This window comes from Panthera uncia, chromosome E3 (assembly GCF_023721935.1).
Source record: "Panthera uncia isolate 11264 chromosome E3, Puncia_PCG_1.0, whole genome shotgun sequence".
Classification (NCBI taxonomy): Eukaryota; Metazoa; Chordata; class Mammalia; order Carnivora; family Felidae; genus Panthera; species Panthera uncia.
Window position 1 is genome coordinate 366,531 of NC_064815.1, and position 17,548 is coordinate 384,078.

Below are 17,548 nucleotides of genomic sequence, written 5' to 3' on the forward strand. Positions count from 1 at the left end.
GTTTCAAGCTATCCATTAGCAATGTGCTGTAGAAGAGGCATCGGGCATCATGCTTAGCATTTCATGGTGGGTAGCATCCACCCTGTTTACAGTTACCCAGTTCCACGTGTTTTACCTTCTCTCCTGTTAACCTGAAATTGCTCGTAAATCACTGTATCTAATTCTGCAGTCTCCATGCTTGCAAGACTTTATGGTACATGGGACACAACTGGCGAGTCCAGATTATTAATTTCAATTAGATTAGGAGCTGTGCCTGTATGGCCAATGGTAGTCAAATAGTAGAGGGACTGATCTCAGATGTGCCATTTATCTAATTCCAATGTTACATAAGTTTATGATTTGTTTATGACACAGACCATGACTTCTCTTGCCACCAGTCTTCCCCCCCCCAACCCCGAACTTCCCATATATGATAATTTCCATTCTCCTTATTGTTGTTTGAGGTTATTCTCGTGGGGAGAACGTTCAAAAAGCCAATTAGAATGGTTAAATCCTTCCCTCTCTTTCCCCCTGCAAACTTGATTTTCAGTGTATTATAGACAAACTCTTTTCTTGACTCTTGGAAACACAAGTAGGAGAACATGAAAATATGGCAAATGCTTTAAAAAAGAAATAAGCACTTTCTCTTCTGGTTAGAAAGATAAATGTTGGTCAGTAAAGTTAAATAAATGTTATACCTGTTTTAAGAGAGGTATTGACTATGGGATGCAAGAGCTACCCTAATTAAAATTGGCTGTTGGAGTGGTAATGTAGTATCTTGAGTTGCTAGTGAAATTATTTTCCTTTTTTTCGTTACACCTTCTTTATATTGGACTATGTTATACTACCAATAGCAGCAAACCCCAAATACCTGGAAGATGCAGTGTACTGCCCTTCACTGGCATCTTGAAGAAAACAAATATTTAATTCCCTCCTACATGTTGCAGAATTGAGCTTCTTCTAAAATGCACTTCAGGGGTGCCTGGGTGGCTCAGCTGGTTAAATGTCCGACTTCGGCTCAGGTAATGATCTCACGGTTTGTGACTTCAAGCCCTGCATCAGGCTCTGTGCTTATAGCTCAGAGCCTGGAGCCTGCTTCAGATTCTGTGTGTGTGTGTGTGTGTGTGTGTGTCTCTCTCTCTCTCTCTCTCTCTCTCTCTCTCTCAAAAGTAAATAAACATATGGGGTGCCTGGGTGGCTCAGTCGGCTGAGCGGCTGAGCATCTGACTTTGGCTTAGATAATGGTCTCACAGCTGGTGAGTTCAAGCCTGGTGTTGGGCTCTGTGCTGCCAGCTCAGAGTCTGGAGCCTGCTTCAGATTCTGTGTCTCCCTCTCTCTCTGCCCCTCCCCCCTCACACTCTGACTCTCTCTCAAAAAGAAACATTAAAATTGTTTTTAAAAAACACTCTAAACAATTTTGCCAGTATCCTGCATGTTTTTCATCTACTTTTTTAAAACTAGGTTTTAAAAACCTAGTTTATTCACCAAATAGGTTCAAGTTTGAATATTGTTTTCTTTTAGGGAAACAATGGTCATCCCTTTACCTATTGCCGTAATTGCAATCAATTAATAATTTCTTTCTGTCATTACTTCTGTTAGACTGTAAGCTACTTGAGGAGAGAGTTGGTAACTCATATCCCCCAAGCCACATTGAGCAACTGCATTATAGTGGGAACTCAATGAATATTTGTTGAATGAACGAAAATAGACACAAAACAGTACATTCATTCTGAACAGTCAGGCTATGGGAAGAGTCACATTTGTGTAGGGAGTGTACAGAGGTCGTGGCATTTAAACAAACTGACAACGGAGGGGGGGGATTTATTACACATTTTCTCTCTAGTTGTGGGCATGATCCTGCTTTAGTCCCGCAAGCCCAGAAACAGAAATGTCTATTTTTGAGTTGCTATATATAGAGAGAAGAAACAGTCCCTCTGAATGTGGAGTTACTCAGTATTTTTGGCTCTTTGGCTATTTTCAAGGTTCTTCATCTGGACTTAAAAACCAAATTAATAGGCTATCGTTTCCTCTCATCTTTTACACAGACACTATTTTGGGAGCAGATACATCACCCCAGCCACATCAGTGAACAGACTGTTTTCACTCTTGTAACACGAATGGTCACCCAAAGCATCTTCTCTCTCATGCTCCAATAATTCACTACTGACCTGCATTGACTTTATTTACTTTTATTAATTTAAGCTAAGTGAATTTTATTTTCTATGAGTGTCTGTGTGAAACTAAGCACAGAAAACCTGTTTGTGCTTAACTCATTTTGTTTGCATCTTCCAAGCCCAAGTTGCTCTCTGGTTTTGGTTTTTGTTTATTTGTAAGTTGTGCTTGATCAGTGTCCTCAGCACCAAATTTGACAACTAGAAGTGCTTCATAACTCACTGATGCCATTTCAGCCCCATTTATTAGGATTGCCAGGAATTGTCCTTCTTTTGGAGCCACAGACCAGCCGTTTCTGTAGATGGTATGTGAGTGAGACTCTTCAGACAGGACAGGGAAGCTTCCAGCCTCCTGATCTGGACTCTTGAGTCCGGAAACTGTGACTGGGCCCAGTTCCTCTGCTGTTAACTCTGGGGGAGTGCCTGGGTTAAGAGAGCTTCTGTTTATACTGATGTCTCATCAAAAACCATGCCACTTATGAATTCCCATCAATGTCTTTGATAAACCCAAGTTGGAAGGAAATAAAAAAAAGACTCACAATCTACTAACTGCTAGTTATCTAATAGGTAGAATTTAATAAATGCCACACACTGTGCTAAATGCTTCACAGGCATTATCTTAGTTTGACCCTTAGACAAACCTGTTTGAGATATATGTTTGTTCCCCTTTTAAAGATGAGGAGTGTGAGGCTCATAAAGGGTGACTTTTACCTGTTCAAGCTGCTCAGCTAATAAGTGGTGAAATTTGGGATTCATACCCAGGCAATATGGTTTCCATGCCTTTCTCCACAGGCTACTGCTTCTCAGCTTCAGGAATATGGCCAGAATGCCATGTGAAGTTCTGTAAGTTAGTTCTTTAGACTATCCAGGTTTCATAGTAGCCTGGGATCCTTAGGAGTGAATTGCTTTCACTGTTTTTAATTAACCTTAGGACTTACCCAGTGTATCAAGTTTCTTACAGTCCCTTCTCCTGCTCTAACTTCTTAAAATCCTCTGAGTTGAGGCTGGTGTTATTTGGTCACATACGAGGAGGTCAAAATCAAGAAGTAGATGTTTAGGCATTCAGTAGAGATTTACTGAGCACTATACAAGAGCTTTAGCTTGGGTGTAAGCAACTCAATGACGACAGAGGCATGGATTGTACCATCAAGGACCCCAGGCATCATGTTACACTCCCCACTGTATCTGCAGTTCTTAGCACTGTGCATGGCTCTGGGTTGGTCATTTGTAAATATTTACTAAGTTTCGCAACTGATGATGTGGCCAGTGGATGACTATTGGTGAAGGGCATTTTTTCTTTCTTTCTTTTTTTAATTTTTAATTTTTTTTTTTTTTTTTTGCTGATTGTGACTTCAAATTCTGCACTCTTAGAACATTCTGAGCTTTTGTAGGTTTGAGAGGTATCCTGGAAACTGACCCCAGATGAAAATTAATCCTGCCCATTTTTATAGGAAAGCTGTGTTATAAAAACCCATGTGTTCAAGGGCAGCTAGGTCCTACCCGAGCCCGCCAATGCCTCTTGCAGTCTGAAGGCTGTGTTCTCATTGAGGTCAGCCACGTACTAGGAAGGAGGATGAGACTACAGGACGGTCAGGGCAGATAGCACATCCTTCAGTCTCCGATGAAAGATGCAAATGAAAACCGCCGTCATGAAGGTATAATCAAACACCATCCACCCACGTTAATGTAGATTGTCAGGACAGCCAACCTCTCCTTCCCTGGGAGTCTGACAGGCGTGATTAACATGCTGTGAGCTCGGCAGAAATCACTGTGGCTCTTACCTTGGGCTGTGCCTCTGCTTAGGCCCTGAAGAAATGTCCAGGCAAGTGATGGGATTGTGGAAGAATGAGAGCTATCCACTGCCTGCCTCCAGCCCCTGCCCTTTGCATATTTGGCTGGCCAGGTTATCCAACTTGTAATTTGGTGAGGGGGAGGTGTTGACTGGAGCTCAAGGCAATATACCCTCCCTGATTCTTTCACAAATTGTTTCCCCAAACCACTATTCTCCTGAGTGTGTCTCAGAACTACTTTCAGTTGCTAAGCAACCCACAAGCAGCTCCAGCCCACAATATTTCATAGACGTGTAGGCATGTTCTTTGGGGGTGCTTCCCCAGTCTCCCTTTCCCCCAGAGCTACCACTTCGCAAGCTCCTGCCTTCTGTTTTGCATACATGTCTGAATGGACCAAGGTGAACATCGTCTAATCCAAGTGCATCTCACATGTCGCCCAGACCACCAGGTCAATCTGATTCCCTCTCAAAAATTTCAATGGAGAGATAAGACCAATACTCAGAAAGTGTTGAACTAAAACATTGTGTAAACTTGGGACTCAGGTGGCCATGTTCAAATACATGCATGTTGATGAGCATGCAGAAGCATTTAGTCCACAGCATGAAGTAGGATATTGGAGAGGAGAGGAGGGAGAGGAGAATCCTGGGATGTGAGGGAATATGGAGAGTACATGTCTCATGTCTGCAGGAAAGTTGGGCTGACCTGTGTTTGAGGTTTGTCTGGAAGAATACGGGAGGTAAGGGGCTGGAGGGCATGTGCCAGGGAGTAGTTTATGCCTTGGCCTTTGGCATTTAGGCTGAGAAATTTGGAAAGAGGAGATACGTGAAATTAGTGGTAGGATCAAGGGTCTGGAGACATCAACAAGATTGGACAAGTGTGGTAATGAGCAGAATGAATGACCTAGAAAGATAGAAAGTAACACTCAGAACCTGAGATCCTTAGGTTTCAGAGGTGGTAAGAAGGTCACGGGTAGGTCCATTCAGTATGTGACTGAGGCAGAGTAGAGGATATTAATTAGAATTAATGATGGGAAAGACATGGGAGGCCAGAATGTTGGATGGTGACCAGTCGTGGTGGCTCAGAGGCACTAAGCCAACTGCTAATGTCACTGAGGGGGGATGACTGGGGTTGAGTGGGTGGCAGCCATGTCAGTGAGGGGGGATGACTGGGGTTGAGTGGATGATAGCCATAAGGTGGGATAGGTTTAATAAAGTCTGATGACATGTCTTGCGAGTGAGCCAGGATTCTGAAGGAAGAAGGGGAAGAGAGAGCGTAAGTGGGAAATAAATAGGACTCAGAAGTCCTGAGGGAGCTGGTTGTCTCCTGTGTATGCCGCTTCCTTACAGTCCTGTGCTGGACTCTCTCTCTCCAATTCTGTGCTTGTCAGCTTCATTTTCTTTCATTTCTGACTGCCTGTCTTACATAGCAAGAATGCAGCCCCAGTTTTACATTTCATAGCTTTGACCCCTGGAGAAAGATGGACTCAAAGCTCTGTCTCGCTCCAAGACTAGGGAAGGGAGTCTTGATACATACTCTTGATTCAGCCACTGGTGGGCAGGTGTGGATCATATATTACCAGTAGGGTGACTCTCTGTCAATAGGGTTAATTCCTAGAAAGATCCTATCTGCTGACAATTTCACATGTTTGCAGAACAACTTTCAAAAATTGGCCAAGCAATTCACAGGCTTGGTCTACAAGTTCTTTGGTTCCTTAAGGCTAATTATCTACCAGACTGCTCTCACAAACTGCCAAGTGATAGAAACAGTTAATGCTGTCCTACCGTGAAACATCTGGGTGGGAGAGCAGGGGACAGGGGTTGACTTTAGTGGTAGCCTCTCAGAAGTTTTCCTGTGTGGCACTTTAGTGCTTTAAGAGGTAGCATTTAAAGGAGAGTGATTGAATATTCATATTTATAGTTAGAAATGAATACTCTTCTGTTTTCCCCCTAGAAACCCTCTTAGTGAATCCTTTTTTTTTTTTTTTTGATATGCAGAAGTTATTGAAAAACGAGTCTCCTTTTGTCTTTGAAGTTCCCAACAATTCAAGCTTTGTTTCCATGATGTGTTTTCACATACCCACCCTGCTTCATTAGGTAGACATGGCTGGGAGGGCATTTTTTAACACAGGGGTTCTCAAACATTGGAATCCAATAAAAAGACACATTCCTGAGTCCCACCCTCAGAGCTTCTGATTCTGAAATGGGTTCCAAACATCAGTATTTGGAACAAGAGCCTGGCAATTCTGCAGGACAGGAAAATAGCGCTTTAACATTTCATTAGAAAGGAAACTGTCAACCAGTTTTCAGTCCCTGGATTTCCCCAGAATTTTGTCACGTGGTCTTCACATAGATATGGGCAAGCCGTTGTTGGTTCTTCTATCCACAGCAAGGAAAGTTGTATTCATGTTATGCCAAACCCTGTCCAACTCAGAAGAAGTGTGAAGGCCTCCTTTTCTTCCTTTCCTCCTGCAAAATCCCCCCATCCTACCTTCTCATCTCCCCACTTCTTTCTACTACAACAATGAGAGAAAAACTGAAATAAACAAAAATGTTCCTTCCTTTATGAAAAGGTTCCTTCTGCTGCTAATCTTTCCATCCTCCCCACCCCCATCCTAGTCAAGTATGCCTTGTTTAGGAGGTTTTGCATTGTTTTGCTTTTTCCTTGTGAAGCATTTATCCCCAGAAACTCTCTAGTGCACAAGGACCTTTCTGAAAATCTCTCAAGGATGTAAGCGGGAGCCTTAACAATGCTTGAAAATGCCCAGTGTGCTCAGTAACTTCTCTCCCACAGGTAAAGGACGTCCTCACAAGCTTGTAGATGAGAGCCTCTAAGATACACTTGTTACCAAGGACACAATTTTAATCAGTGATTTGTAAAGCTGAAGTGATAGGGGAAAATGTTCCTTCATTTATTAATTCATTCTCTAATTTGTGTCATCCGTCATCCATCCATCCAACAAACAATCCATCTACCTATCCAGTCATCCATCCATCCATCCATCTATCCATCCACCCATCCATCCATCTATCCATCCATCCATCCATCCAGTTAATGCTATTGAATGCCCATGTATCTGGCTAGAACCAAAAGTGATTATTTGAACAGTGTTGACACTTAAGAAACTCCTGGTGTAGTGGTAGAAACATATACGTAAACAGATTATGTATAATGTACTGGTCCTTGGTAGCAGAGATACTCACAAGGTATCATGTGAAGTGAAGAAGGTATTCTGCTCTCTCAGTCTCTCATCTTAGTGTGGACCACAATTAAACTCAAATGTGCGTTTCTTTCCTTGGTTTTTCACTTTCCCCAGGCACATTGTAAACTCCACAAAGCAAGGATGACATCTTCTTTATTCAACATGCTTCCCCCAGTACTAGACACAATGCATGGTGTGTTGCAGGCACTCAAGGGCTCAGAAAGCAATGTCCCAGGCAGAAGGCACAATAAGAGGAAAATGTCAAAGAGGAAAAAAGATAGGTCTGTGGTGCAGAGCAAATGAAGGATGTGAGGAGTGCCAGGGAAGGGACAAAAACTACCTTAATTTTATTAAAGGGTAAAATGCAGGGTTAGAGCCAGCAGAATACTAAAAAATGACAGTTCCCATATGATCTGATGAGCCGGGGCTTTGCCATTTGTGGGAATGGGGACTCGCATGAAGTTTTTTTTTAATTTATTTAAAAAAAATTTTAATGTTTATTTATTTCTGAGACAGAGACAGAGCGTGCTCGAGGGAGGGGCAGAGAGAGAGAGAGAGAGAGAGAGAGAGAGAGAGAGACAGAGAGAGAGACAGAGAGACAGAGAGTCCTAAGCAGGCTCCAGGCTCTGAGGTGTCAGCACAGAGCCCGATGCGGGGCTCAAACTCACAGACTGTGAGATCATGACCTGAGCTGAAGTCGGCCGCTCAACTGACTGAGCCACCCAGGTGCCCCTCACATGAAGCAGAAGAAAGGATAACTGGATTATCATTTTCCACCTGTTTCTCTGGAGGCTGAGGGGAAAATGGACCTGAGGGAGATTGAAGCCAGGGGAGAAGTCAGGAAGCCAAGGTACACACTTCAGGCTGATAAGATTCCAGTAGACATATGTGGGAGACATTCATGGCCAAGGCTGCTGAGAGTGAGGGGCAAGAAGAGTGGTTTGGAATGACCTGCAGAGTTCCACCTTCAGGTGATGGGGTGGCTGGAGGTGCATCAACAGAGAAAGTGAGAACAAGAAATATGAGCCATCAGAAATGATGAATTTGGTGTGGGATTTTCTGGGTAATCATTCAGGGGCTTATGGGATATCACACAGAGCTATCTGGTTAACCATTGTGTTTATTGTGTTTATACATCAGGGAAAAACTCTCTCTGGGCTGGGGCTGTAGCATTGACATCAACAGTCTGGATGTGATTTAACCCATTATCATAGTCAGTACCACATGAGAGTATGTGTAGACTGAGATGAACAAAGCATTCTGGTGGGGGCCAGGAAAGCCCAGAGCATTGGAAATATCCTGCCAGCCTATCAAATCAGCTTCTGAGCTCTTTGAAGGTAAGGCTCATTTGATTCATCATCCTTATTAGCGAATACAGCATCTTACCCATAGTAATGCTTAAAAAATATTTGTGGTTTCTGGACTATTTGTCAAAAGGTTAAAGATTCCCAGATGAATAATTTCAAAGAATCGGGGAATTTGGCTTAAACTGTATTGTTTTTATAAAATGATACATTTTAAAAACTAAAAAAAAAAAATTCTTATGGGAGAGGCACACTAGTAACCTAGGAGCATTTTGGAATACTTTCTTTACTTGGCAGCTATGTATTAATGCCTTCTCTGTTCCAGTGGTGAGTGAGGCACACTGTGGGAGTAGAGCTGGGAGGGAATGATGGCCAATTACTTAAGGTTAGGGAGACTTAGTTGGCCTGATATGTAAAAGAGGGATAAGAATGTCTGCTTTTTAGCATCACTTATTCTTGCTAGTTATGTTTACTGTACAAAGCTACTTATACTTACTATATATAATATCCTAACTATACTTAAAGTCTGGAATGTGGTAAGGGCTGAAGGAAAACTAAACAGACAGGCATCATGATGGAATCATGATTACTTTACCTGTGCTACTTTGAAACAGCACATGCTGGAAGAGAGTTTAATGAGAGCTAAAAGTGTCCCGATTTCCCAAACCATTGCCAAACTGGGAGGCACACAGCCCCTGCCTAGAATACTAATAAGTAAGGGTTTGTTTTTTTCCTGTGATTTTCTTTTTCCGGGAGTGAAAAATGTATTTTCACTCTTTGTCATTTTAATTAAATCAAGTCTAGGAAAACATAAAACGCGAATCACATTCCTTTTCAACAGGAAAACTTTGAAAACTGTGCACCAGATTGCAAACTGTTAAAATTCATTCATTAAAAGTTCATGGTCTATTGGACTTTTTTTCCTTCAAGCATTACATTATGTACATTTCCTATCTGTGTTTATGTGACAGATTGTCTAACAGATTTCTTGTACAGTAGAGTTATATAGTCTGCCAGAAAGGCCTGGTTTGGAACCTGTGGCAATCAGTGAAATGGATTTGGAAATGTCATCTTGCTATCTAGTGGATAATTTAGTAATAATGGCCTAACAGATCCCTCAAGACCAACAATTATATACCTGTTTGAAGTTAATTGGACTATGCAGAAATGGGAGTTATATGAATTATATGTTATAAAAATTTGGTAGGCGTTGAATGGACTGACAGCACATTCTGGAACCTAGTATTGACTTTCAATCATTTTAATGTGCAGGCAGCAGTCGCCAGAATCCTTGGCTGTGGTTGTCTATCAGGGAAAAAGCGCCCATTTTTTGGACCATGTGCTAATTCTGTGTGTAGCCCCTTGAATGTGCATGTGTATTGTACATCTCTACATGCATGGACAAATCACATATTTATTTACACCTAAAGTTTGCTAATACCGAGCGTGAAAATTAGAATTCATAATCCAGATTTCTAAACCAGCCTTTATGCTATACCAAATGACTCTTAAGAGTTATGGGAAGGCTTTTATTTTTAGCAGTCAGTAAATTAAACCTTTTATTCATCATTCTGAAAGATGACGGTGAAGAGAACATCCGTTCTTTTTAATTTCAGGAAGGAGAAAAGGCAGCCATCCGATCACAGAGGGAACCCAAGTGATAGGGCTCATTCAGGAGGATGGCTTTACACATTTTTGTCACCCTCCTGTGAGTTAATTGGTCATCTCTGCTACCATAACAAGATATTACCGACAATACTAGGTGTCCCCCACCCCAATCCCCTGCCCCAGTCCCTCTCCCAATTTAAGCACCGTCGTTGGAGGAGTATTGTATTCTGGTTGCAAAGTTATTTCCCTAACTCAATACACTTTCTCTGAATAATTTTTTTATAAGGTACATCTGATCAGGGTTTCTCAACCGTGGCACTTTTGACATCTTAGGCCTGATGATGTTGTTTGGGTGGATACATTCCTGTGCATTGGAAAATGTTGCACAGCTCCTGGATTTTCTAACCAGTAGCCCTCCCTTTACTTGTGAAAACCAGATGTCACCTGGCGGACAAAAATCACCCCCGTTGAGAGGCTTTGCTGTGTACTCACAGTGCTGTTATTTGGGCTATCATTAAAAAAAAATTAAGCATATATGCTCACATCGGATGCATTCTGCAGTGTGTGTGTGCATGTGTGCATGTGTGTGCCTTCAGCCTTTTCATCGTATTACCTGTTTCCCAAATGCAAAGTACATTTGTAGCCTCTATTTTTGTACTGGCTCTATGTAACATATTTAATTTTGAGTGCAGAGAAAGCAGCCATTTACAGTCATTTTAAATTTGATAAAGATTTAATGAGAGTGGAAAAAAAGACATACATTTCCATAAACTAATTTCAGCAGATGTGTGGATGGTTTTATATGAAACCACAATGAAAGAGAAGGTAGGGAGGCATTGTTAGGATAGAAAGATGTAAAGTCCTATATTTCTGTCATTGCAAGTATACTGTATGTTGTGCAGGCCTGGAATCAGAAGGGTAAAGCATCCTTACAACCCTGCATGAATGTCATAAGAGAGGAAAAAAAAGCTTTTGCAGAGGTAAAATGCAGCGTATAAAATACAATAGCTTCACTAGATGGTTGTACATTAAAGTCTCAGAATTAAATTATTCTGTCATCAAGCCATTCATAAAGAAACCATGTTCATTTGTCATGTCTGCCCCTATTGCCTTCTGTGGAGCGTTTGACACTTCAAAGGCCTGAAATGTAACAATTATTTTTTCAGGACTTGCAGTGGTTTTGTTTTGGGGTAGAACATTCCAGGTTGTGAGCTTCTTTGGAGGGCGGGCATATGGTTAGGTGTTGTTAAAGGCTCTAGGTAACATTTGTTTTCTGTTGACGGTGACTAAGAGCAGAGTGGTTTTATTTTCTTGTAAACAGCTTCCTCCTTTCCGTTAGCTGAATCAGAGGATTTATTCCCCCTTTGACTGCACACAGAGCCTTATGATGTGTGCTGGTCCATGGATGAGTAGCATGAAGAGGAAAAGTCCTCCCATCTTTCGGTGTCCAGCATTAACAGTGGGTTAAATTTCTAATACAGAATTCTAGTGTCGTTTAAGAGTGATTCTACATGATTTAAATTCAAGCATACAGGAAAGGAAGAGTACATGGGAACCCATACTTAATTAGCCACATAATGTGGTTCCTATCAGGTTCTTGCTAATGATGAAGGTGGCTTGGCCTCACTGCCCCCTGAATCAGAAAGAAGGTGAGTATGAGAAGCAGTATTTCAGAAGGATTTTGAGAAAGCTGTGTTTTCTATCCATTCCTCCAGCTATTGGAAAAGTGAGCGCTAAGGGTGCTAGGTCAGCAGAGATTTGGTGCGTGCATTGGATTGCATTAGTTCCTTCCTAGAACTCCTTTTATTAGATTGTAGTTTGGGGTAATACAAGGACCCCATGTCCAAGGATGTGGCAAGAAATAGAAATGTCCTCTGTGCCACTGTGAGGATGTGTCCTGGGTACTTACATTTCAAGTAACAGAAAGCACAGGGGCTAAAAATGCAAATGCCACCATGTTATCAGACTGCCCTGGGTCCAAACCCCAACTCTGCTTCTTAACTACAGCATTTCTCTTGACTCTGGTAAGCACATTTTCTCATCCATGATACGAGGGATATGTTAGTGAGTGCCTGCATCGTGTATTGTGAGGCTCTCCTTACACACAACGATGCAATCAGGTGTAGCCTGAGTTCTCAGGTGATAGTGGCTGTCATATTTGTTACACAGCAAAATTTCCTTCTGCTTCTTGTTTGAATAATTATGATAAAATTGAATCATTGGTTCATCTTCGTAATATAGGTATTGTGTAAATTAATGATAAGATTCCCCTCTGTGTTGATTAGTAGGAAAATCCAGACAAAACTTTTTTGGCTCTCACATAGTGAACAGAGAGGGTCTTGTGTGTTCATATTAATGGAATTCCTGGCATCACTATGTTTCCTGCCCCCACTTTCACTTCTTCCATTTTATCCCCTATTAACAAGATAAATACACCTATTTTATTTTGTTGTATTGTGTTTGTCAGGATGAGCCGATTTAATCCTTCCTGGACCCAAGGTGGCAGGGGAATGAGTAATAAATAGATCAGAAATAAATGTAACCCCTGAAATATTGATCTGGTCTTATTCTTTATATCCCTTAAACAACAGGGGCCACAAACTCAAATATCCAGGCAGAGAGTGTCAATGAGAAACATAGGCTTAGTTTAAGTCAGCAAGACTTGGTGGGAGCTGTTATAAGCAGACGGAGTATTTTCCGTCCTCCTCCCAGGATCCCCCACCCTGGAGAATCTCAACCACCCCATTCCTGCCCTTCTTTCCTCAAGCCCACCTCTTCAGATTCAACATGGTGCTCCTTCAACTAACACAGATACTTGCTAGTTTTGCTCAAACTGTGCATATTGTTATCTTTTTCTTTTCTTTCTTTTGTTTTGAAGCAAATGACTATGTATGGAGGGGCCTAAGAATAGATCTTACACAAAGCTTTCTGTGGATGTGAAATAATAATAATTAATGATTGTGGGGATTATCAACATTAGAAATAAAGGTAGCTGACAAATGGAGCATTAGGTGTGTTCTGATTAACTCTGTGGCATGCTTCTGATTTTTTTTTTTTTTACAGTTAGGTACTATTATCAGTGAGACTGTGGAGACACAAGGAGACAGTCTCACTCACCCTGGCCAAAGACCATTCGTTTATGTGTCTACCTCTTGGCATCTTGGTGTGCTGCCAAGCAGGGCACTGTACCTTCTGGCTGGTGTGACCACCTTCACGTGGAAGGATTTCCTGACCCTATAAACTAGATACTTCTTGGTCACCTTCCAAGATTCAGCTCACTGGTATCACCTGCCTTGGAAACCTTCCCTGTTCAGCCCACTGGGTTAGACACCTCCCCTCTGTCTCTCAGCCCACACAGCACCAAAGACAGGGCATGTGCAGATGGTGACAGAGCTGTGTCCCACAGGCCTCTGCCTGCCATCATTCCGTGCCTCCAGTGCCATCTTCTGTAGGCAACGGTGCTTGGAGAGCAGAGAAGAAAGACCCTCTGGGAAGCATCCCCCAGGGATCAAATGATGCCAGAAGCAAACCTTGGCTATAGGGGGTTAACAGTTTGGCCTCGGCAGGACGATTGTTTGAATGTGAATCCTACTGTTCTGTCTTGCTAGCTATGTGATCTTGGGCTAGTTATGAGCCTCTTTGTGTTTAGTTGCCACATCTGTGAAATGAGAAAAATAATTACATCCATCCCACAAGGTTACTGAGTGGATATGAGATGATGATTGTAGAGCTCTTAGCGCAGGGCTTGGCACATAGAAGGTGCTCATTAAATGGTACTTACTACTCTCCATGATTATTATAGCTTAGGTAGTAATGTTCAATATTGCTTAATGGGGAAACACCTCAGTTGATTAAATTGTTATTCATCTAAATCTTATTTCCTCCTATTTCATTCCACAGACATCTCTGGGGCACAAAATGGACAAAGCCCCTACCTGTCCAGAGAGTATAATCTCCACCCATGCTGACAAATATGGCTGCCATGAGCCTCAGGTGGCTATTTACATTTACACGTAAATGAATTTAAATGAAATTAAATTAAAAATTCAGTACCACATTTCAAGTGGTTACTAGTCACATGTGGCTAGAGGTGCTCCTATTGGACTATATAGATAGATAGGACATTTCCATCACTGAAGAAAGTTCTTTAGGGCAGTGCTGGTCTAGTGGAAAAGAGAGATAATAAAAACGTAAACAAGTGTCTGAATTATCTAAGAATGCTGAGAATATGCTTCTTGAAGCCATAATTTCACCTAAATGTTGCGTTATTCTGCCCTGGAGCTGTTAATACTGTCAATTTGGGAAAGTGTGTGTGTGTGTGTGTGTGTGTGTGTGTGTCTCAATAGTGAATAGGTCTTGCTTCTCTCTGTTCTTCTCTTGCTCTCCCTCTTTCCCTTTGTTGTTCCCCACTTGTCCCTTTGTCCCTTTTTTTCTGCTCTCTCACACTCTCCCTCCTTGTATACCATGTACTTTTCTAGGGGAATGAAGTTCTTATTCTTACAGATTCTTAAGTCTGTCAGAGACCCAGGGTCTTAAATCTAACTGCGGCATAATGCCAGGATAGGAGCAGGGAAAAGATGAAACATGGGAGGGAGGTATCATTCCTGCTTAGCGGTGATAGGAAAGGCTGCACAGACAAGGTTTACGCCCAGCCTTGACCTTCAGCAAGACTCTCAGCCTCCTGGTGAGTGACAGGCGAAATGTAAACAGGACCTATCTCTTAGAGGGCAGGAGTTCTATGAATGCAATTATTAATCACTGTGAAGCTGTTGTAAACTATTACCATAAAACAATGACACGCTCCTTTTATTCTCCTAGATCAATATTACTGAAAGGCCTTCCTGTTCCAGGCTTATTGGATAGACGGGCAACTCATATTGCCATAAATATATGATGACTTTTTCATCACGTGTTAACGGTCTTCAGCATTTCAGAAAGCACAAATATGTAGGTGGATGGTACCTGTGTTTGCTAATAGCTGTATTTGTTTTAATTTTATGATTGCCTTTATTCCATCTTTAGTTCTAAAAAGGCTTATGATAAAGGCACTGATTCAGTAAACCATGAGATTATTAAAACAACATAAATCATGTGAGCCTAACAATGGAAGTGGGGGAGAATAATGGTAAGAAAGAAGATGATGGAGGGTAAAAAGTTATACGAAGAAATCATAAGATTTCATTTACTTAAATTTATTAAGAATCTTAAGGCTTTGGGATTTTGATCGACGCCAAGGAGTAGGGAGGAAGATATAAATATGATTAAGACCAGGTTCTTACAAGTAGAGGAAATGGCTTAGAGGTAAAGGCTTGGAGGTAAAGGGAATTATGTATTCTTGGAACAGAAAGTGGATCATTGTGTGTGTATGTGTGTGTGTGTGCACACCTATTTGAGTTTATTGATGATGATGGGGGAAAGCCACAGTCAATGAACCTAGAGATAAGTAAGGACCAGATAACTTAGGGCTCTGTTAAGGCAAGTTAAGGAGTTTAGCTTTTACTCTAAGGACAATTGGGAACCATTGAAGTGGATCAAATTTTCCATTTAGAAAGATAACTCTCCCTGCAGTGTGGAGAATGGATTGCAGTGGAAGGAGACAGGAGAGGAACATCAGTTAGGGGCTGTTGCAGGTGAGAAATGAAGGAAGCTTTGGGTGAGAATAATGGCCATGGGAGTGAAGAGAACAGGGTGGATCTATGAGATATGAGGCGGGACAGTCAATGTACCTTGTGGATTAATTGTGGCTCTCACCTTTCATTTTGGAAGGTTCTACATGGGTGCAGGTAACATTTAATGAGACAGCAGAAGTAGGAGTAGGAGCAAATATTGTGCCTAAGGGAGAAGAAGGCAAATTAAGCTGTAGGTATGATATTTAAGATGTTAGGAAGGCACTTGGGTAAAGTCAGATGTTTGGTAGGCAGTTGACTGTATGAACCTGACACTCAAATGAGTGGGATTAGTGCCATATTTGGAAGATTTGGAGTATATATCGTTTTTAAGTCACTAGAATAGAAGGAGTTATCAAGGTAGAGTTTGGAGTGAGAAGTGAGGAGGACCCAAGATCTCTTTGGATCCCAACATTGACATCAAGAGGTTTCCCAGAGGAGAAAGAAGTCCAAGCACTCATTAAAAAGTGGGAGTATCAAGGAGAAAATGACACAGCCTGTCTTACGATACTGTAGGGTACCTTGGCGCCGTAAACCATGGCACTGAGTGATTAACTCAAGGGGAACTCATACTGAAAAAAAGATGAGAACCCAGGACTCATCTCTGGGGTCTTGCATTATTTTCAGGTGACCTTGAATTTCTGAAAGTACCCATGCCATTGTTTTGGTTTGAAATGGAGAGAAACGTGTCTTCAGTGATACACTGTGAATTACTGACTGCTTTTCCAGACATCTCAACTGTAACTTTAATCATCTGAGTGCTCGTTCTTATCACAGTTCCAGCAGTGCCCCAGGACTCATTAAATTGCTGGGGGTATTTGAAGGCATCCCAATTAAGGACCCATTTTATGTGCATAGTCGAAATCCTGGAAACTATTGTCTCATTTGAGACACAGGAGTAGGTGCTGATATCTGCTAGGATGAATGATAATGTGGACCCCAGTGATTTGCTGTCCTTCATCGTTTGATCTGCTTTAATGACCAGAGTGTAAGTCGCCAATTGTTGTGTGCAGATAGGTGTTACAAATGGAGTTGTAAATTCAGTTCCTTAAAAAAAAAGAGTGGGCATGATATTCTCCCCTGCAGTGCAGTTTATAGATGACCCTGGGGCCAAGTGAGATGAAGCCCAGAATGCCCTCTGAGGGATGGAGCGCATGGCCGTGCACATGAGCACACACAGACACAGGTTTAGGTTCTCAAAATTGATATAATTTCTTAGGGGCATGTTTGTAAATGAAGATATAGAAACTATTGACATCCATTGCTGGGGAAGTTTGAGCAAGGGAACTCAAAGTTTTATGCAATTGGATTTTTGTTAGAAATTGTGTATTTCATGTTTCTTAGTACAGAAAAACTATGTATTATTCTGAGTTCTGGAAAGTCATTTAGAACGTGGAGCTTTTAAGCTGGTTGACATTACTCAGTAACACAGAGGGAAACATTCATGGTAGTTAAGGATTTGGAATCTGCAGAACTATGTCCACAGCTTGACTTTCTTATTTATTATTGGCCTGACCTTGGAAAATATATACTTAATGCCTCTGAGACTCACTTTCTCCATCTTTAAAGCTTCGTTAATTAGTTAATTCATTCATTCATTCATTCATTCATTCATTCAGAGAGGGAAAGATAAAGTGTGCAGGGGAAGGGCAGAGAGAGAGGGGGAGAGAGAGAATCCCAACCAGGCTCCGTGTTGTCAGTGGATAGCCCAACGTGAAGCTCGAACTCACGTACAGTGAGATCATGACCTGAGCTAAAATCAAGAGTTGGACATTTAACTGACTGAGCCACCCAGGCTCTTTAAAATGAGGATGGTCGGGGCACCTGGGTG

The 17,548-nt window shown here is 41.7% G+C and overlaps 1 long non-coding RNA gene across 1 annotated transcript in view; it reads left to right on the top strand.

Moving 5' to 3' along the window:
- Window positions 1-14,128, top strand: part of LOC125927857 (uncharacterized) — a 273,230-nt gene extending 259,102 nt beyond the window's left edge. Inside the window, exon 5 of the long non-coding RNA XR_007459473.1 lies at window positions 13,952-14,128. This is a non-coding gene — a long non-coding RNA (uncharacterized LOC125927857). The remainder of the gene's footprint in view (window positions 1-13,951) is intronic.
- Window positions 14,129-17,548: the final 3,420 nt, after the last annotated feature.